Source organism: Myotis myotis, unplaced genomic scaffold, assembly GCF_014108235.1.
Source record: "Myotis myotis isolate mMyoMyo1 unplaced genomic scaffold, mMyoMyo1.p scaffold_m19_p_7, whole genome shotgun sequence".
In the NCBI taxonomy this organism is placed as follows: Eukaryota; Metazoa; Chordata; class Mammalia; order Chiroptera; family Vespertilionidae; genus Myotis; species Myotis myotis.
The window spans coordinates 31,157,739-31,181,388 of NW_023416379.1; the positions used below are offsets into that span (position 1 = coordinate 31,157,739).

The 23,650-nt window shown below is 38.8% G+C and overlaps 1 protein-coding gene across 3 annotated transcripts in view; it reads left to right on the top strand.

Moving 5' to 3' along the window:
- GRM1 (glutamate metabotropic receptor 1) overlaps positions 1-23,650 on the top strand; it is a 313,303-nt gene that overhangs the window by 60,415 nt on the left and 229,238 nt on the right. The window lies entirely within an intron of this gene.

Sequence of the window (23,650 nt, forward strand, 5' to 3'; positions counted from 1 at the left end):
GATGAGGGTGGGAAGTCATGCTGGACTAGGTTTTAAAGTACATTATTTCATACTCATAACTTTGGAGTCTATCCTAGAGTGACTCATTTAAGGTTTTAAGTAGGGAAATAATTTTGATATTTACATTTTTGAACACTAGTTCAATCAGTAGCTAAAATGGTGAAGGAATAGCTTTGAAATATAGATGTGGAGCTCAGCAGACAAACTGGGGGTGTAGTCAAGAACTGTGAACAAATCTATGCCTGAAACCGTAGTAGAATTAAATAAAAAGTACAAGTTAGGGAGTTCAAATACTTTAATTAGTGTATTATATATGATTGGAGGAACTTTGCAAACTCAGAAAATCAGACTACAGAGATTCACAGGGTGGCATCTCTGACTTGTTGAGTTTCCATGCTCCACCCTCCATTTGCCCCCTATCTAATCAATCGCCCAGGCTATGGATTTTTCCTTTGCAATAACTTGCATGATTCACTTTTTCACTTCCCGACTCTCTTCACCTTTCCCAGGCCCTTTTCTCAGTGATTATTGTCTGCACTAGTCATTTGAAAATCTTAATGTCAAGTAGGTTTGATTCTGTATTAATTTTAGGGATTCATGGTGCGGTCTCCTCTGGATCTGGTTGAGAGTTTACACAAACAAAGCCACATGGGCATGGGCTACTGGCTTCATGCAAGTGTGTGCATGGATTGAGGAGGATACAGGCAGGCCTTCTGACTCTCCTGCAGATTGAATTTATCCATCTTGTCACAGTGAGATGCTGTGCCAAACATCTGAGGGGCTTACTGCATGGAAACTGGAAGCCCAGGGCCTAATGCACCCGAAGAGGCAGAACCCAGAGGCAGCAAAGGAAGAGCATAGCCCCTCCTAACTTTTGACCCAAAATGACTCCCACTGACAACATTGCCTAATGCAAGTTAGGCTCTTACACATTTCACCAAATTGATTTATTTCTCTCTCTCCAAGGAGAGGAACAACTTATGGAGCAGAGTTTGAAACATTTCTAGTAACACCATCTTTCCTCTTTCTACAGATTGGAATAAGATTTTCTTAACTTTTGGTTGGGGAAATAATGTGGGGTTAGCAGAAATAGAATATTCCACCATAATATTCATGTTATGTATTATTTTCTAATGTTTTAGGGTATAAAGCTTTTATTATTAGTTTTCAATCTCTCTGAAACCAGAGCCCATACATATGGCTTCCTTTCTTATCACATCAATGAACATTCTGAATAAGCATGTTTAGATTTAGTTGGAAATATGCAAAATGGGATGTCGTGTGGGAAAGGCTCGCTGCTGCACACTAATTTTGTGTCTTTGCATGATTGTGGTCAGTTTTCAGGTTTTATGTTTTTGTGGTCTTGTCTGATTGCTGGTCTCCTGCTTCCACATGTGCTGGCTTGGTTGCTCATGCAATTAATTCAGAGTGGGCCCTCGATATTGGTTGGTTTTCACACACTCAAAGCATTTGTGCATTTACTAGGTTTGAAGGGTGAGCTGACAGTTAAGGAGAGGATGCATAACCTATTCAAAAGTGTGCATATCCATATTACACACCCTCTTCTCAAAAATTCTTTGTAGTTTCCTGTCATTGAGGTTTTCTGTCTTAGTCCAAGGTTCATGCATTGTTTTACATTCTTCTGAGCCCCCCTTCTTTTCCTCTTTTGTTTCCCATATCCACCTTCCTATATTTCCCTAGAAATTTTAAATAATTCAATCTCATTTTGCTAAAAGGTTCAGCATTCCCCAGCTCATTTTCCAAACACACACAAACAAATCCACGAAAGTACTCAATAAAGACTGCCAGGGAAGACGATCCATACTCCTTAGGAGCAATTATGACATCAATATCAGGTTTTCCCCCCCTATGTTAGACTTAGGATAATATCCATGCATTTCTGTGTTGATTTTTTCTTACTTGAATAATAGAGGAGTGAATATGAGATCTAAGAGCTCTCAGTGTTCACATCATAACAGGCCTCCCAAAATATAAAATAAAAAAAAAATGAGTCTGAGAACAAATAACATTTTGCAGAATTTTATTTAGGGACCCAAAATTTAAATGTATATCTCTGCTAACAGTGTTTTATAAAAAACAAACCCAAAGAACCCCAAACTTTTAAAAATATATATCTTATTGGTTTTTTACAGAGAGGAAGGAAGAGGGATAGTTAGAAACATTGATGAGAGAGAAACATTGATCTGCTGCCTCTTGCACACTCCCCACTGGGGATGTGCCCGCAACCAAGGTACATGCCCTTGACCGGAATAGAACCTGGGACCCTTCAGTCCATAGGCCGACGCTCTATCCACTGAGCCAAACCGGATAGGGCCAAATTTTTTTGATATTGATTGGTCACATGCCTTTCTTGCATACAGATTCATAAGGCTACAACCAGAGACAAAAATGTCTTTCACAGAGTAGATCAGCTATAAACCTTATTAGGTTAGTATAAAATATAATGGATGCCAGGTCTCTATAAACAGAAGTGTCAAAACTATTGAGGCAGTGTGAGTGCTGGGAATAGTAAATCTGTGGTCATTGTCCCTTTTGCTGATATGGGCCCTGTCAGGGGCATAGATTCTTTTGGTAGTTATTTCATTAAAAAAATCTCAAGACCTTACAATTCTATTTTTTTCATACATACTTGCATATTATTAGTATTTCTATGCCATAAGTTCCTGGAATCAATCACAGTACTATTTTTGCATGATAGCTACAAAACATATTACTACATTTTCTATACTATATTAATCATTTCATAAATTTGGTAACACCAGGAGGTCTGCATTTTAAATAAGATACTTAGGTTACCCTATGTAAGCATCATTAATCATTTCATTGTTAATGGCATAATGCCAAATACTGGAAAAAAGGTTATTTTAAAATGTCAGGTACTCAAGCATAGCAAAGAATTGGAGACTCGTTTTAAAAAATAATTACTTGCACTGAAATAGGGTGATAATGAGTCTCATTTAGATATATCATTGAGGATCTACCAGACTCATGATTGAACTCTCAAATCTTAGAAGATGTACTAAGAATCCTGTATTAGTTGAAAAGGGGGCCCAGACAGTGGTAATGTAAAAAGGCTGACATCTCATATGAGTTGCCACTGGGCAATTCCTCCAAAGAGCCAAAGGTAAAGTTTCACTGGTAGTCAAAATTAAAAGCTGCTACTGAATTCTGATGTTCAGATAGTAGTACATTGTTCAACCAAACAATCTGCCTGATCAAGTGGATAGAAGTGCACACACACTCAGCACTATGTTACACGAGTAGTTGTCATTGGAACCAAAATTTCAACCAGTGTTCACACAGCAAAAGTCTTATGTAACCTGATGACTTTTTAGATCTTGGTCTTGCCATTGAAATCACATGGGATGCCTTCAGTTGGCCTGACACCCAAAGAAACCATATTGTGATCCTGGTTCCACATGCAGTGTGAACCCCTGTTAGACCTGTTTGCTCTAAATTCTGATGGCAGGCGGTACCCCATTGGCCCTTGCCTGATTTGCTTAATGGGTCAAGTAAATTGACCCACACTTTAAGGTAAGGGAACTAACCTATCTGTGCTCATTGTCATGGTGTCCTCAGCTATTTAGGGAAGCACTGGGAATATCTGGAATGGAAGGGTCTTTGAAATAATTGACTTTCCCTCTTGCACCCCTGCCTTTCTTCAGGGTGCTGCTTCACCTTCATCTCTTCCAGAAAACCCTTATTAGTGCTTATCTTTGATCTGCAAAATTGGACATCATCTCTCTCTCCTCTAACCTTTCTTAGTATTTTTCCTGTGATTCTTCTATGTCACTTATCACTAACTACCTGGTCACTGTCACGTTCCTGTCTTACCCCTCAGCAGTGCGGTATATTACCTGAATTATCTTTGCATGCCCTATAGGACCTGTGCAGTGCTTGTTGGTCCAGGGCAGGGCTCAATAAATGTATTGGATGAATAATGAGATGCAGTTCTACTGTAGGATCCACGGGAACAAAGAACAGTGGATCTGGCAGAGCAGCTTATGTTGATGTTTTATACTCTAAGGCTGGAGAAAATCTTGACTGACTAGCTTCTCAACCTCCCTGCAAAGTGATCTCCTAGACTCTCCTTGAATTCCTGCAGTGATGGTGAACGCATTTCTTCCAGAGGTAGTCATTCCATTTAGACAGCTCCAAGTGTGAATCTCTCCCTCTCTCCTGAAGGTATTCAGAGCCCAAGACTCAGATTTATTATCAGCCTAGCTAAGGCTACTTTAACTTTATGCTAAAAATATTCTCTTGTTTTAATCAGTCTGAAGCCTGGAGCTGTCCACATTCTGCTTGACTTCATTGGGATTATCTGCAGCTACTGTCTTTTAAATTGCTATTTCTTTCATGGATTCAGAGGGCTGGAAAAGATCAAGAGATTAACTAGTTCACACTACTTAACTTTTAGAGGATCAAACTGAGCCTCGAGAGAAAAGGGGGCTTTAGTGGCTTTAAGTTGAAGTCATCACTTGCACAGGGAGGAAGGTGCATTCTCAGCTTCTGGCCTGCTTAAAGGAGCCAGCAGCTAGTTATTCCCACATATGCCACACATAGGCAGTAACCCATATGCCACACCAGAAGCTTCACACTTTTGCAATGCAATATTAATGGCAAGAACTAATCACGAGCATAAAATACTGTCTTCCTCCTCTCAACCCCTTACATGCTCACTTGCTGGCATGTCACCCATGACCAGGCAGACAATTGTTGGTCTTCTGTCAACTGACTGAGGAGTGATGTTGAGTGGGTATTAATTGTTATGAAGAGCAGAGATTCAAAAAGAGAACATGCTTGAGCAATACATTTGATGATGTAATTTTTAGTTATGAGACAGTTTGCTTCTCAAAAAGGGATAATTTGTTATATTGCTAAGTAGCATTTAATGTTATCCACTGAGATGCATTTGGGTTTAGCACAGGAAACAGATGATATTTGGTCTGAAAACACTCTGTAAATTTACTTTTTTGTACAGATTGTTGCTTACTTTTTAAAATTTCATGTTCTGCTATGCCAGGGAATGACAGTTATATGAAATTATATAACTAACAATAGTAAATTGTGGAAATAAGTGGTTTGAGTTGAAAGGTGGTTCTGTTTATGGAAAATATGCTCAAAAAGTTGATATTGTACATGTTTTGACTTGGTTCTAAAACTAAAATAAAGACAATCTGTAGAATAATCTGCTAAATTTTAGGGAGACTTTTGCCTAGCACCGGTTTTTCAAAGTAAATTCTGATTTTATTATTATTTTTGATTTTGCTGACATGCCATTTCAGATAAACTCTTTATATCTGTGTTTTAAAAGTTTGTTATATCATATATTCATTTTAGGACTAAATTAGTTAATTTTTAATAATTCCAAATATTTTAGTAGAAAACAGTTTTAATCCTGTGTAGTGAGTGGTATGAAGATGTAGAAAAGGTATTTGCTAGTACAGGAAGTACCTCAAGTAACAAGTAACTATGGTAAGGAAAACTTCTTAAATAGAATTTCATAAAGATTTGTAATCCTAGGATATATTTGTAAAACTGTGTGATGGGTCACATTTTACTGTATTGTGTTAGAGCCAATTTAACCCAATTACTCTATAAAAGTTAAAGCCATTTCTGTATTCTCAAAAGTGGGCTCCAACATGCCTGTCCAGTATCTCCTTCCTCTACATCCCTTCATAAAATGAATGGTCCTGCTTTGTCAATCTCCTTTATGATACTTGAGCTCTCAAGAACTTTTCTCTTCTGCTTCTATAGTTTCCTCATTATGGAATGCCCAAGGAACTGATTTGAATTAATGGATTGGTAAAGGTCAAACCTGGTTATGTGTCAGTTTCCATCAAATAACAATCTTTCCTGATTTACCCAGTCTGAATGAAAAAATCCTACAGCATATTACTTAGACCTCTCTTTAGCATTATATCAGCATCATTTTATATTGATCTATTCAACTTAAGTTTTGTGACTTCTCAATGACTATGCACTATTCTTTTTTTTTTATATGTACTAGAGGCCCAATGCATGAAATTTGTGCAAGGGGCTCGGCCCTCACAGCCCCGGCTGCCTCAGCCGACCCTCGCAGCCCTAGCTGCCTTGGCTGGCCCTCACAGCCCTGGCTTTGTCCAGAAAGTCATTTGGATGGTCATCCAGAAGGATGTCCGGATGGTCATTCTGCTGTTTGGTCTAGTTAGCATATTAGCTCTTTATTATATAGGATTGTATACAGGGTGGGGCAAAATTAGGTTTATAGTTAGGAGTACTAGAGATACAGACTTTATTTTTGTATTACTATTTATTAATTGTATTATTTTCCATATGAACAACTGTAAACCTACTTTTGTACTACCCTGTATATTTCGGTTGCAGAATGTAATCTTTAAAAAGATGTACAAAGTGATGTGAACATACCTATACATTGTGAAATAATTATTTCGGTTTTTAAGGTCTTTTTTCACATAATTTAATACTATTTTATATATCTTTGTAGGACTTTTTCCGAGGCACTTAATATTTTGGATACTGTTATAAGTTCAACTTTGCTCTTGACCATAGTACCTCTGAATCTTCTAAGACCTAGTTCATTATTTCTCCTCTCTAACTTGTATCCCCATTATTTCTTCTTCCACTGAACATAATAAATGCTCTCTGCCCATTAAAAAAAATCCTCTAGTAGCTCCCTGTCTCATCGCCTCTCTCTTTTCATTTATGGCAGACAATTTGGACATAATAGTCTGCACTTCTGTCTCTTCCCTCTTCCTTCTCAGTCACTCACTTTCCAGCCTGCTGTGACTTGGTTCACTGCCACCACCACTGAATTAAAGCCAGGGCTCATTTTTCAAAGTCCTATGTTGATGTTTTTGGATTATAGAATGTTGTTGATAATGATAATACATAACAGCCATAATAATTATAATGTAGTAAGAGAATAGAAGTGATAACATTTGCCATTGGGATTTTTTTTTGTGTGTAGTGCCATTCTATATCTATGATATTTTCCAAACCAAATATTATTATCACAAATGAGATGGCACATTCCATTGTTCAAGATCATGGTGTATAAGTCCTACAGGGAATTCTGCCTAATGTGACAGTTCAAACTCTTGTCTCTCCCTTAAATTCTGGGCTCTGAATCTCCTCTGGTACATCTTTTTCCCTATCCAGCCTCTTTTTCTTAACGTTTGCAGGTTTCTCTTCCACCACACATACTCTCAATCTGGCTCCCTTCCAGGGTCCTGTCATTGGTTCTCTTCTCCCTCTTCCTGTCTTTCCTTGTATAATTTCATCCACTCCCATAGCAATAGCTGTCAGTCAGCATACTGACTTCTTTATATTCAGGATCTAGCATGGTCCTTGGCTCCTAGCCAGTTGAATGATAAATGAATGAATGGATGGAGGAGCCAAAAGCTTGTCTCTACCAAATTCATATTCCTAGTGCAGCCCATAAGAGACTAAAACAGTCATATCTTTACTGGTTGTTGTCCAGGCATCTCAGCTCAATATTACAAAAATGAACTTTTCATTCCAAACCTCCTTCTCCTCCTATCTGGTCCGGGTTCAGAGCACCATCCTTCATTTATTTGCTCATTATAGAAACCTGCAGTCACAGAACTCTTTCTCACGCCAGCCTCAGCAACCAGTAATCAAAATCTACCAATTCAGATTCCCTGCATTCAGTTCTCTAGCGCCCTGTCCTCTGGCGCTCTCCTTTCTGGTGCACCTATGTTGGTGATTTGATTGACTCTTCTAGAAGGAATAGAATAACTTATACATTTTACCTTTCTAGGGAAAATTGAGTTACTATTTTTCCATGTGAAAAAAAAATAATTCTAGTTTGGCAGCTTATGTTTTTAAATTGCAAAAAAAGAGAGTGATAGAAGTATCTACTCCTTGCTTTCCCCCCTTTTTAACACTTTTAGGTGTACAAAATAATGAAAGAAAAACTTGGAGGAAACTGAAATATTCAGCTAAAAGTTAGGTACTTTGGCACTTATTTGAGACTTTTAAAATTTTCATTTCAAATGTTTATAGAAACGTAGCTGAGAATAATGAACTGTGCATTTCATTAAAGGTTTAACTGGCATTTTAAATATCTAGTTTTTTGTCATTTCAGTCTTCCCAAATGAAGTCACATTCAGTTCTCACTGCAAAAGTCTGCGTGCAGCTTCTGTGATGTCCTTCTGGGGTGACTGTCCTTTTGGAGCGCTGGCACAGGCTGGAGGGAACAAAATAAACGTTGTAAAGTTAGAACAGAAACTTTTATACCAAATGTGGTGACATTGGCAGTTACCATGTTCCCCCATAATGATATGGGTACATCGAGAGTCATTGGAAAGCCTACCTAATAGACATTACATGAAACTTTAATGATGCTTGTAGCTGGCAGTGTCACTTTTAATTGTCACAGCCCTTCACGCATTGACCAGGCAGGAGGTCACTGCCCCTTCTAATGTAGACGAGAAAACATGGAGGCTCAGCTCTGCTCTCCTGCTTCACCTTGGGACATTCCAGCCTCAGAAATCCTTGTAGTGTCAACTAAGGCTTCCACAGAGACAGCATCACAGCTTGACATCCTTCTCTGCTCTGTCTTGCTTCTTTTTTTTCTTCTTTTCCTTTCACAGGTGTAGATCTAGAAAGCATTTTGTAATAAACATCCTGCGTGTTAATTTCCATCTCAGAGTCTGCTTCCAAGGAAACCTAACCTGCAATACCCTACATAAAAGTTTGCTGCAGCTTTGGCAGAGTAGCATAGCACAAATGTGAATGCTGCGGGGCTTTCCCGAGCATAGGAAATTCATACAGGTTAGCAAGTAAACGCATCCCTCCATCCTGGCAACAGTTATACCTCAAGCACTCTTGGGCATACAGGGATGAATAAGACATGATTCCTCACCTCTGGTGAGGGAGATGGGCACACACAGATGTTCACAGTACAACATAATACATGCTGTAGCAGAGAGCTCTGCCAGAATGCTCCTGAAGACTTCACAGGAGAAAACATTTGATCTGGAAAATTAAAGGATAAAGAGGGGAAAGAGAATTCCAGGCAGGAGGAGCGGCATGTGAAAAGGCTCAAAGGCAAGCAGGGAATGGCATGTGTAAGAAGTAGCTTCAATTGGCAGCTATGTAAGATGTCTAGGGGGGAGATAGGAGCCAGGCTGGGATGGGGGTGGAGGAAGGCAGGAAGTCATGAAAAATCTCCTGGCAAAGTAGTTGGGGGCCAGAGCTAAGGAAGGAGTGGTTGCTTAGTAATAATGTGTGCAATGAGGAATAAGGAAAGATACCTAAAGAAGACCGATATTTCCTATGGGGAGCGATGAGGCAGAGAAGTTAGTGAAAAACACTGAAGAACCATCAACATTGTAAAGGAAACCTAGGAGAGCATTGCTGTAAAAGGTGGGAGAGAAGGGAACTTCAGAGAAGCTATGGCCAACACTATTGCATGCTCCAGAGATGTTCCATGGGCCAAGACTTCAAAACAAGCCACATTGCCCCTGGCAGAATGAGAAAACAGGGTGGTATATTCATTGATAGAATTCATGCAAGAAAAAAGGACACATCTTGCAAAACACAATGTTGATTGATAAAAGGCAAATAAACTACAAAGGCATTTAATTAAACCTATAATGCTATGGAATACTTGCTTTGGTGATAAACATATAAAAGAAAGCTAGAACAACAAGTTAGGATAGTGGTTATGTTGAAAGGGCAGAGGGGCAATGACCTGGGGCGAGCTTGAGGGGAGATGCGGGGGTCTGGTGCTGTTCTCTTTCTTGACCTGAGCGATGTTTTTATGGGTATTTCCCTTGGGAGAAATCTTTGGGATGTGCATTTCTGTTTTGTGGGCTTTTCTGTAAAGCAGTTTATATTTCACAAGTGGTAGGGTTATACAATAAGCAACTGGAACGATTCATTTCAGAGTCATGGTGGCTTTAGGTGAATAGTTTCAGGAGAGTGGTGGGCGGTGAAAGTCTCACTTGCCGGGTTGAGGAACAAAAGGAGCAGACCCTGGAGATGTGGATGATCTCTTTCATATATTGGTGGGAAAGAGAATTTGATAGTCAGGCATTTTGAAGTAAGTAACCTTTAAATTAGTAATACTCCTAAGCCTAATACCATTAGTTAAAATGTATAACAGATACAAGTAGGTAAGAACTGAACAAAATCTTGTAATCAGTATTTTAAAACTCATGGTGACAAACAAACAACAACAAGCACCACCACCTCATGGTAAACTTTCCCCCCCAAAACCTGGTGTTTCAAGAGTCTTGTACATAGTTGTTATTTAATGTAAATCTAATGAATGATTCGTAGAAACTTGGAGTTATAAAAAGGACTACTTGATAAAAACACACGAGTAAACTATTTAAAAGGGCAAGCAACTTACAAACGTACATCATTAATAACTAGACTTTCAGAGATTGGAATCGTTGGTATATTATTATTTTTTAGCATCATCATGATATTCGTCTATTGTAATATTTCTGATACAACAGATTGCAATATTATTTAATTCATGAGAGCCAGAATTTTGAAGTCTGCATAAATGTGACTCTTTTACTAGTAGAGTCTGAAATGTTCAGAAAAAGAGGGGACTTTAATGATATCTTGCTCAGTTTGCTTGTTTGAGGGATTGAGACTCTGAGGCCTGCGAGGCTAAATGTCAGCACCCACGGTGCACAGTGACTGGAACGCCCAGCAAAGACCCAGGTCTCTCGTCTCTCAGTCCAATGATAATTTCCCCACAGCACCCTTGAGCAATAGCTCATACATCAAATCTCCGTGCAACAAAAGATTCCAAACAGGCTGTAGGGTTTTGTTATAATGGAATTTGGCCTGTACCAAATAACAAAATGTTCTGTGGAAATTGTTTTCTTTCAAGTCCTAGTTTTATAAGATTTAATACTTGGTTAGTGTTATTTGTATTGGGTCCTGGGGTGGTATCATTTATTTAGGGAGAACTCGTTTCCTTTGTAGAATGTGATTGGAAAGTGACTTGATTAATGGAAACTCACGGTGACTGAAACTCCTAATGCAAACCTAAATTTTGAGACAGAAGGTCAGCTGCATAATCTTGTCGGCTCCCATTACAATATGAGCACAGCTATGTTGCCTCATTACAGAACCTCAGATATTTTTGTGGATGACCGGTGTTTCTGCCCTCATGGTAGAGGGAGGAATGAAATCCCTGGCTGATTAAGTTGTGGGTCCACGGCTGTATTCTCACATAAGCCGTGGCCTTCAGGGAACTTATTCTTAGTCTGCCCTTATTTCAGTTACGTAAAAATTACCCTCCTTGAACAGTAGTGTCCCTTGTGACATACCATAGGATAAAGGAAAGGATTTTTCAATTTAGTTCTCATCTGAATTTTTTTTTTTAACCATTGAGCTGTCATAGGGCTGTGTCCCTCAAAATGAGAAGAATTTTATATCCAGGCAGAGCCTGCAGATCTTTAGTCATTGACTTTCTTATTGACACTCAATAAACTCTTCTAGTTTATTACCTCACTAAGTCACTTTTATCATCTGTAACTTTCAACTCACTTAAATCTAGTCATCCTTGGCCAGCCAGTGAGGCTCAGTGGTTGAGCATCTACCCATGAACCAAGAGGTCATGGGTTCGATTCCCTGTTAGGGCACATGCCCAGGTTGTGGGCTCCATCCCCAGTAGGGGGCATTCAGGAGGCAGCTGTTCAATGTTTCTCTCTCATCGATGTTTCCATCTCTTTATTCCTTTCCCTTCCTCTCTCTAAAAATCAACAAAAACATATTTTTAAAAAATCTAGCAATCCTTGTGGGATTATTACTTAACATATAAAAACTAACTCCTCTACTAGGTTCTTTGACTACTAGTGCTTGCTATGTGCCTTTACTTGGATACATTGAATTTGTAATATTTCCCTAGATGCCATTCCTACAGTGGTTTGTCCCTGTCACCAGGAGGATGACCTCCTGTAGCTCCTTCTATTCCTCCTCTTTTAGGATTAAAAAGCCTCAGCACATTCTTGATATTTATTTTCTGCATATATTTATTTTAAATAGTGTTACTCTTCTGAGACAAAAATAACAGAACTATAGTAAATGAGCAATATATAAAATGAATAGAAACATTCAAGCAAAATTTAGTAGCATGCTAGCTTAAACACATTTCCTGTTGTTAGTTTATACATGGTTTTTTATCTTGCTTTAATATTCACTTACCTACCATGCTTCTGGGTGCTGAAAAAGAACCCCAGGACTCAACTAGGCTGAGGCCACTCACAGGCTTTTAACAGGTAGCTGCATCTTTGCCTTCTGCTGCCTAAGGTGGACCTTCTTGCTGGAGCCTTCACCCTTCAACTCTGAAATGGAATAGAAATTGTCCTCCGGAATTCTGAGCTCCCCCATGGGAACTCACTGAGCCCCGTTCAGTGATTGTTGATTTTGTTCCCTTTAATCACCTCTCAATTTCATTTGTCTTGCAAAACAATAGATGTTTGCACATTTGACAGGTAGGTTTTGGGAAAATGGATAAAGTATATTCATGCAATCAGGGAGGCCATTTCCCAACCCTCTTACCTGAGAACCTCATTTCCAAATCAGGAAATCAGGACTTGGTTATCTGAATGACTATTTTACATATGTATGTCTTCTTATAAATTTTCTCCTTGATTTTATAATTACTGGTTCATAATCATAAAATGTCTTACTTATGTAATTGTTTACTTATATTGACTGGCATTAGTTAAGTTTTCTGCTATTTAATTTGCTTTCTTCATTTTATGCTACAGCTCTCTGACTCTCAGAGAGCTTTACATTTTTCAAGTGCTTTCAAATATATTTATACATATATATATGTATATGAATATATATTAGTATGCATTATAACTATATTATGTATTATATTACATTATATTATGACTATTATATATATTTTTCATATAATAAATGCTTTCATTAATCGCATTAATACTGTGAAATAGGTAAGGCAAACTTTACAAATGTGGGAATTGAGAGTCAGTGAAGTTATATGGTTGCTAAGTCACCTAGCTGATAAATGACAATGTTGATACTGAAAGATGGCTGTTATGATTCAAAACTCAGTGTACTTCATCATCTTCTACCAGAATGTCCGCCCCACAATCCCAAGGGTGACATGTGCTTCCCCTTCGTGTTACCTAGTTACTTCTCTCTGCTAATCATGAGATGACCCATTGTCCAAGGCTCAGTTCAAGTCCACCTCCTTTTTAACGCTATCCTCGACAAAGCCAGTCTGGAGTTATTTTTCAATAAATACTTGTTATTTATACCATTTGTTTTTTGTTTACTCATGCTGCTTCATTTCAATATTTGACTATGCGAAATTAGATATTTAGAAATAAAGAATAAAACATGGGCTTTAGAGCCACTTTGACTTGAGTTCATATCATGTAAGCAAATGTTAAATGATTTTTAAAAATTAAAACAGATGATGAAGTCATGATTGTGGGAAGGGTTCACATGAGATAGGGTGGTGATGGAAGGTCGCTCTGAAGAAGTTGATACGTTACCTGAGACCTGACTGGTGTGTAGAATCAACCTTGTAAAGACCTAATGAGGAGCTCTCCAGGCAGGCTTGAAGGTGTGTGGTCCCTGTGGTTCGAGACAGGTTGGTTTACTAGCAGAACAGAAGGAAGGCCGGAATGGCTGGGGCACAGTAAACAGGGCTGCGATCATACTGGTAGGGGTGATATTGCTGAGGAGGGAGGGACCAAATCATGTAGGGCCTTTAGCAGTGATAGGCGTTTGGGTTTTATTCTAACTGCTATAAGAAGGCAATGGAGGCCTGGCCGGTTTTTCTCAGTGGTTAGAGCATCGGCTCTCAGACTGAAGGGTCACGGTTCAGTTCCTGGTCAAGGGCACATACCTCCCTTGCAGGTTCAATTCCTCCCTTTGCCCCCTCCCCGTGTCAGGGTGAGATTGGGAGGCATCTAATCGATGTGTCTCTCTCTCATCGATGTTTCTCTCTTTCTCCCCCTCCCTTCCACTTTCTCTAAAAATTCAATGGGAAAAATATCCTTATGCCTCAGGTGAGAAAAAAAAAAAAGAAAGCAATGGAGAGAACCACAAGGCTCCCTTACAGTTGGGGGTGCTGAATGGGTTGACGCAGAGAAGCACTTAGCACGCTGCCTGGTAGTTAAGTGTCTAACATACTTTTATTCTACTTTCATATAAACATTTTATGATTATAACTACACTGTAAGCTCCTCAGATTCAGGGGCGATGTGCCATACTATTATACGCCCTGCACAATATGACACAGAGAACTTGATAAGGGCTGTAAGATGTGAGTGTCAGCCTAACATGCCACTTGGTAACAGCCTTCCATGTAGGCTGTTCTGAGTAATCCATCCAAACTGCCTGATATCCTGCCTGTGCAACATCATCTCACACACAGGAGGCTACCTGGCGAGTTCTGTAATAGTGACTCCTGTATAGCGGGGAATGCAAATATGTACCGTTCTTACCTCAATCTATACTTAATTGCCATTCTGGACAAACACTGACTTTTATGTAATCATCTAAAACAAAAGAGAGGGAGAACAACCTGAGTATAAGGGATGAAGAATCCATTTAGCATGTTAAAAAGGGATACCTTCAGGAAAGGCTTTTTAGTGGCGACACCGTCTGCTTTTCAGATAAGCAGAGCTAGTGAGTTCCCTATAGAGGTATGTACTGTTATTTAGACCTTGAAGATTTCTTTTTGGAAATGCCAAAGCTTTTGAATTTTTCTGTTTCAGAACATTAATTCTTTTTCTTTCTGACAGAAGAAAGGTCACAATAGAAACCCCTCCACTTGGGCTTCCCTGGTAAAGGTTTCTTTTTGAAGGACAGCTTCCCAGGAGTCATTTGTCACTTTTCTATGCATCAGAAGTGGGAAGAGCCTTACGTTTTTCCTTTGTATGTTTGCATTCAGATCACTCACTCAGGGACATGCACTGGTTCTTAAACTGTCTGCTGTTTGGAATTAGAGACACCCTCTTGGGTTTTATGCAACTGCAAAACTGAGCCAATTTAGCTCTCTCCTGAATTGGTGGCCCTTTTTGTTGCTTCTCCTCATTTTCTTCATAGAAGGTCACCTTCAGATGATTAATAGGTGCACGGGCTTCAGCTTCATGCATTTAAACACACTAGTTTGATTTTCAGCCATCTAGCTGGCTTTAGAAATAATAGAGAGGATAAAACTTTAATAAGGTAAAGGCAAACTATTATTTGATGATATTCTCTTTTCATCTCCATAAGTCTTTGAGATCCATATTTCTTTTTGACAAAAACATCAAATAAAATCCAATTGCAAGATAGGGGCAAAACCATGAAGTCTAAAACTTTTATTCTTTTGATTTGCTCGGTCTTTGTTTTAAGAGAGACTTAACTTTTGTGTCCTAACCCAAATTGAAACTCCTTGAGGGCACGGACTTCTGTAAGTGCCCAAACCTTGTCAGATACTCAACACATAAATATCATATTAAATAGAATATTTGAGTGGCTAGACATATATTATTGTTTAACTAGAGGCCCAGAGCATGAAAAGTCGTGCACTTGGCGGGGGTGTGGTGGTCCCTCAGCCAGACCTGCGTCCTTTCGCAGTCCGGGAGCCCTCAGGGATGTCCGACTGACGGCTTAGGCCTAAGTTGCAGTCTGGCCTCCATCTGTAGGAGGCTACCAGAGGGCCAATCTGGGGAGGCGCAGGCTGTGAGTGGTCGGCCCCGCCCCCCTGATTGTTCCTCCACAGCTGCTGGTCACTGCCGCCCCCCAATCACCATCCCCTCTGCTCGCTGGCATGCGCCTTGGCTGGCCTGGCACTGCCTGCTTGCCAGCCCTGCTCCCTGCCAACCGGTCGTTCCACAGTTTGGTCGATTTGCATATTATGCTTTTATTATATAAGACTAGTGGCCTGGTGCACGAAATTCATGCATAGGGGTGTGTGTCCCTCAGCCCAGCCTGCACCCTCTCCAATCTGGGACCCCACTGGGATCAGGCCTGAATGGGCAGTCAGACATCCCCCTCACAATCCACGACTGCTGGCTTCCAACCACTTGCCTGCCTGCCTGTCTAATTGCCCCTAACCGCTTCTGCCTGCCAGGCTGATCACACCCTAACCACTCCCCTGCCAGCCTGATCGATGGCTAACTGCTCCCCTGCCAGCCTGATGCCCCTAACTGCCCTCCCCTGCAGGCCTTGTTGCCCCCAACTGCCCTCCCCTTCTGGCCTGGTCCCCCACAACTGCCCTCCCCTGCTGGCTTGCTCGCCCCTAACTGCCCTTCCCTGCAGGCCCTGTCATCCCTACTGCTCTCCTCTGCCAGCCTGGTTGCTAACTGTCTTCCTCTACAGGCCTGGTTGCCCCCAACTGCCCTCCCCTGCAGGCCTGGTTGCCCCCAACTGCCCTCCCTTGAAGGCCTGGTACCCCCCAACTTTCCTCCCCTGCAGGCCTGGTCCCCCCAACTGTCCTCCCCTGCCAGCCATCTTGTGTCCATATGGGGGTGGCCATCTTTGACCATATGGGGGCAGCTATCTTGTGTGTTGGAGTGATGGTCAATTTGCATATTACCTCTTTATTAGATATGATGATTCTCTTGTGGAGCTTAAAACCTTGCAATATCATACTTGTGACAGTAGCTAAACTATATTTAACTTCTAAGCCCTTGAATTTGACTCAATGCAAGAAAAGATAGTGCCTTATCTTATGCTAACTACACTGTACTGTTCATTCATATCCTCCAGAAGAAAGCATATGCACTCTTTAAAAAAAGACTACTTTGAAGGGAAGAACTCAAATGAAGATAACTTAATTTCCTTCTCTCTCTTAACTCTGTGAAACACAGAAAATCATTCTTTGAAGTTTTTTGTGACACTCAAGGGGGAAGTGGTAGCCTTGTTTTGATGTCTAGAACATAGATACTTTTTATCGCCACGTTTCTGCAACAAACTTTATAAAACAAATGATACTTTTCAGAGTAAGGTCTTATGAAAATAAATATATGTGATTCATTTATTTTGGGTTTATTGTGAAAAATATGACAGCAAACCATTAACTTGTAGCCATCCTATATAATAAAAGGATAATATGCAAATTGACCTTAATGGTGGAATGACTGGGAATGACTGCTCACTATAACATGCACTGGCCACCAGCGGAAGATGCTCAATGCGGGAGCTGCCCCCTGGTGGTCAGTGCACTCCCACAGGGGGAGCTCTGCTCAGCCACAAGCAGGGCTGATGGCTGTGAGCACAGTGGCGGTAGTGGGAGCCTCTCCTATCTCCTTGGCAGTGCTAAGGATGTCGGGCCTAAGCCATCAGTCAGACATCCCCTGAGGGATCCTGGGCTGCCAGAGGGATGTCTGACTGCCAGCTTAGGCCCAATCCCTAAGCTGACAGGTGGATATCCCCCGAGGGGTCCTGGACTGTGAGAGGGCACAAGCTGGGATGAGGGACCCCCCTGAGTGCATGAATGTTCATGCACCAGACCTCTAATCCTATATAATAAAAGTATAATATGCAAATTGACCCAACTGCAGAACAACTGGTTGCTATGATGTGCACTGACCACCAGGGTGCAGATGCTCAATGCAGGAGCTGCCCCCTGGTGGTCAGTGCACTCCCACAGGGGGAGCACTGCTCAGCCAGAAGCCGGGTTCATGGCTGGTGAGCCCAGTGGTGGTGGTGGGAGCCTCTCCCACCTCCGCTGCAGGCGAGTGGTAAGGAGCAAGGGGTCCTGGACTGTGAGAGCCCCGAACTCCAAAAGGGCACAGGTTGGGCTGAGGGGAACCCCCCCATCCCCTGTGCACGGATCTTGTGCACCAGGCCTCTAGTTTCTCACAAAAATGGGAAAGAGCTGGCCAGGGGCAGGTGTTTGAGCCGTTGGTTCTGAATCCCCTGTCTGCACTGAGAAATGCTTTCTACTGAGCATGGTTTCTTGCCATAAGTCTCAAAACTTAAGCTATGTACTCCACCCAAATCTCAGCTACCCTTAGTAAAATTTTGGAAATATATGTATGAACTCCTCTTTAAGAATGATTGCATGTTGTCAACATGTTGAAACTGAAAGGAAAGAGGTAGAGGATGTGTACTTACACTGTGAACTGATGTGGACTCTGCTGATTAATTTTACTGCCTCAGGATTTGGAAAGGAAGATCTCTTTTAACAAGAACAGCTATGCTGTTAGGAACATTGTTTTAAGTTTTAACTATAATGATTGTTTAAGGGCAAAAGTGTCTCTAAGTAATGAAGTTTGAAGCTGGTATTATTGTATGTTGGTGGTAAATTGTTTTTCTACCAGAAATTGAAAAACAACCTGGCATATGTATTAAAATAAAATTATTTATGATCTTTCCCCAGGAATTCTAGTTTTTATGGAAATATAGACAAAACTATATGTACAAACTCGTTGTGGTGTTATGTATAATTACAGAGGCAAAACAAAGCGAATTCAAAATAAATTAACAGTAATTGTGGAATGCTTATGTGAATTAGGATACCTTGGCTCAGTAGAACATTAGGTGTTAAATCATGGTTAAATAGAAACATAAACATGGTAAACATCTTTGTTATACAATAGTAAGTACAAGCAGGCCAACTTCTAAATTATTCTACTATTATAACCATCAAACTGGTTAGAAAGGAATGTATTAAAATTATAATATAGGTTATCTTTGGGTGATGAGATTATTCATCCAACAGGTAGACTACATAAATCACATATATCCTCATGTAATTCTTGCAGTAACTGAAAATTTTGCATTGCTATTCTCACTTCAAAGATTAGAAAATACATTAATGATAAGATGCTTTAGACCAGAAACTCAGTATTCAAGTTTACTGTTCATTCATCATTCCAATACTTTGAGTACTAAAGATATGCTAGGGGTACCTTAAAAATGCATCACTTTTATCAATTGCATGATTAAGGACTAAAGTACATGAAGAGTCTTTAAACAACCCTAAAAATCTGCACTTCAGATGCTAAAGTTGTAGTTCTGGTTGAACATCTGATTGAGAAAATGGGTATTTGACAGAGGAAACTGAGCAACTTCCCTCAATCTAATAGATTTAAAAAACACTACCTGTGCGCCCTAGCTGGTTTGGCTCAATGGATAGAGCATCAGCCTGTGGACTGAAAGGTCCCAGGTTCGATTCTGGACAAGGACACATGCCTGGGTTGCGGGCTAGATCCCCAGTAGGGGGCTGGCAGGAGGCAGCCAATCAATGATTCTTTTTCATCATTGATGTTTCTATCTCTCTCTCCCTCTCCCTTCCTCTCTAAAAATCAATAAAATATATTAAAAAACAACAACAAACAAAACCCACTACCTGTGTAACATTAGGTATGTTACTTAACTTCTCTGTGGTTCAATTTCCACATTTTAAAATGGTGATAACAATGATAGGGTTGTTTTGAGGATTAAATGATTATATGTCTGTGTAGGAAAGTAGATAGAGATATATCTGTCTATATACTACTATCTCACACTTACAGCAGTGCTTGGCACACAGTGAGTTCTCAATGGCTGCCAGTCCTGCAGTTCTGTTGATCTAGCTGTAGCTTTCTATGCAGTATAATATGCCATCCTGTTTTATTATTCTCTTTATTATTCCCGTTTTATTTATTCTCCATATTTTTAAATTATATTATCTGCTTATTCTTCAAATTAATTTCAGCACTGACTGTCAAATTTCAGTAAAGCAAAGCATTGAAAAATAAGATATAATCTTGTAATACTGTCTTCCCGTTCATATAGGTCTGGTACATTTCTTGTTCAGCTTATTCCTACTGTTTTTAGATTTGTTACTTCAATTGTGAATTGGAGCTTTTCACAATATTTCTTGATTGGTTATTAGAAAAGTTATTGATTTTGATTGGATGATCTGTATCTGGTCAACATTGTGTGCTTTCATTTTCATTCTGTTTTCTAGTTTATCTCCAGTATTAACTAGTAGATAAACATGTAGTCTACTACAAAATGACTTTTGTTGCTTTTCAGCTCATAATTGATGATTCATCTTTTTTCTTGTCTTATTGCATTAGCTATGCATAATTTACTTTCTTGTCCTTTACATTGGCTATGAACCATGCTACATAATTACACTGATAGTGGATATTAAAATTTTTTCATTGTTTACCTCTTAATAAGTTTTTTATTTGTAGTTGATAGATACCATTCAACAATATGAGAGAGTTCCTCTATCTTTAACTCAGTATAATTTTTAAACCTGAATAATAAGTCTTAAATTTTATCAAATATGTTTTCCTAGTTTTAGGATGATCATGTAATTAAATAGTTAACACATTGACTCATTAAAAATTTTTTATGTTGAAAAATACTTTAACTTCTAATATAAACCTTGAATATATTATTAAAATTTTAGTAAAACAAAGCATTTAAAATTAGATATAATCTTGTAATAGTGTCTTCCTATTTAATTGAATAATATATTCTTTGAATATCCTCCTATATTTTATTCATTCTTATATTATATTTAGGAAAAAGAGATAAGCATCCATGGTATATTAGTTCCTTGGTTGGGCCTAAGAACTGTTTCCACATAGTTGGCTTTTCTGAAATATTTGTATTTATAATTGAGAACTGAGATTGGTAAGTGATGATAGCTAGAGATGGTTTCCCAGCAAAAGTGAATAAAATAATTCCCTTGGTGAATAAATTTAGATTTTATTTATAGAGGAGATTTGTGTGCACAGAGGGTATATGGTTGTGACTAGGAAGATATTTCTTCTAATTTACCCAGAGTTTTCTTAATAGTTGTAGGGGCTCCTTGTTTACAAGGTGCCTGAAGTTACCTGGAGCACCACCATGGTTCTCCTTCTTTTGCCCCAGTAACTTCTGTATGTGTCTGATGGCAGATCTTCCATTTTATTTAGGGACCTCTTCCTGAGGCCTTCATGGTACAATCAGCAGGGTAGCAATTTTGCAGCTCGCCATTCTACTACACAATTGTGCGTCCATTCCCTGCTGTCTTTGATCTTGATGTTCTTCTTGGATTCCAAGAGGAACATTCACTTCTTTAGTAGCCTCCTATTATGCCTGTTCAGTGCTACAGGTTCAGCTCTCTTCTATTATACCATCAATCTGATCCCATCTGCCTGTACCTTCTAGAAATTCCCCAAATGTTCTGGTCTGCGGCTGGCACCCTTCCCAGGTTTTTAGTGCTACCATGGATTCATTCTGATTTTTAAAATCTCTTGTGTTATTTTAGTGCCATCATAAAGCAGAAAAACTCAGTTTTTAGTATTAGCAAAAAATTTTCTTCTAAGGAATCAGCATAGTTTATTCTACAAAACTAATCATTTTTTCTTTTAGTTTAAGCTTTAAATAACTGTTTCAAAATATTAAGTGCCAGGTACCATGCCATATGCTTTGCATGCATTTTTAATTATCTTCATAACCATAGAAATTCAGTATCATTTTTCTGTTTTATATATTTAAAAACAAATGTCCCAGGAATTTGAACTAGTAAGTGATTTTAATAAACACTACGCTCCCCAAAGCTATATTTAAAAACAAACAAACAAACAAACAAACGGATTTAAATATACACTGGAGACTTTATAGCATAATTTAAAATTCTAAGTTTCATTGTTTTGTAATTTGGGTCAAGACAACTTATATATGTAATATTTTCCTCATTGTAGATTTTAAAGAATACATTAAACATTTGTATCAATTTTGGAAGAGATAGACTCTAAATACACTAAATATTTAATTTTTCCAGATTATATTATTCATTTTTTCATCTACTTGGAGACAGTGTTCATTATAATACATTAGTAAATGTGTATATATGTATCAATATATCATTTGTTGGCTACAATTATTTCCATGATCTAAATATCAGCTATTTCCATTTCTGTCTATTTTTGTGGCATAAGGATTGGCTACAGTATAATAAAAATTTCTGAAAAAAAATACCATATTACACCCTAACAACAGTTAAATGAAAATATTCATGGATAGTGATAAAACTGAGAGCATTTTTGGTCATCTCATAACTTTAAATACCTGCTTATCTTTTAAACAAATCATCAGTGGTCATTTATAATTTAGAGAGTCTAGTCAAATGCACTTCTTCAGCTTGCATTAATGACCACAGAACTCTGGGGAGAGAAAAATTGCTTAGGTTTCTTGAAATAAGAAAAATTTTAAAAATCCAGTTCATTATTTAAACAAAAAGGTAAAACTCTCTATTATTGATGTGAGCAAAGTTATATTAAACATGTAATGTAATGACATCATTTAAGTGACAAAATAGGGCTTTAAAGTGCTTTAACGTTGGCATTTGAGCTTCAAGAATGCTCCACGCTAGTTTTTATATTTCTTCTGTAACTTACCTTTGGTAATTTCCACTTAACAAATCCTGGAATTGGACTAGATATTGTTATTATCTTCTATAAGAAAGGGTTATAAAAATACAGCTTTACCACTTTCAACAGTTAACTTTATTTTAACTGATATTATGTCACTTGAGGCAACTAAATATGTACAGAGAACGTTGTCTGTATCTTAATTCAGTTATTGTACGTGACTTTATTTTCTCTACTTACTGGCCATTTACAAAAAAAGTATTGTGGTATAGCTGGTATTAGACCATGGGGAGAATTTTTCCTCCCTGCCCCCCCTCCCTCCCGCCTCCCTCCTTCCTCCCTTCCTCCCTGCTGTCTTTCCTCCCTCCTTCCCTTTCTTCCTTTCCTCCTCCAACTCCTCCCTTCTTCCTTTCTTCCCCTCCCTTCTCATTTATCCTTCTCTTCTCTCTTTTCACTGTTGTATTTTCTTTCTTGCTGTCACCATTTTATTATTAGTTGAATGTATAACTTGAAAATTGAGAGTTTCAGTCTATATTTTAAGTTTATCTGAGGTGAAGGTAATACATTTATTTTTTTCACCTTTAGTAGTTTCCTTAAGCAACTAGGCTGTTTTATTCCACCCCCCCCTTTTTCTCCATTTTGAGTTTCTATTTATGTGATTGCTTATTATACTTGCTTATGTTCCCAGTTTTTTTCTGATTCACTTATTCAGACTCTTTTTTTAAAAAATTTTTTATTGATTAAGTTATTACATATGTGTCCTTATCACCACATTACCCCCCCCCCCCGCCATGCCCTCAACCCCCTGTTGTCTGTGTCCATTGGTTAGGCCTATATGCCAGACTCTTGATTAGCAGTAAATTACTTTCATTCTATCACCTGGTTCTTGAAGGAAGCAGGCTATTCTGAAAATGTTTAAAAGTTATAACGGAAATCAAAACATTATGTGAAAGTTAACTCATGATTTAACTCAGCTGCTGAGAGTACTTGTAGCCTCTCAAAGTTCAGATTGTTTTCTCATCAGTGTTGTTTTTAATTTTTATATTTTTTAATTCTGAAGAAGGAATAAATCCCTATCCACTTCTAGTTACTTTATAGCCAGAAATGAGAAAAAAATAATCTTTATTTTCAAAAAGTTGCTACTTTATATTTTTGTGTATATCCTTAGGAAGGCTTCTCATAACAGAGGGATTCAAAGGTGACCCAAATTGGGGAAACCAAATTCAATTTAATGGAGCCTGAACTGAATGCAGATATAATTGTATTTGAAGCACCACTTGCCATAAAAGGCATTCTTA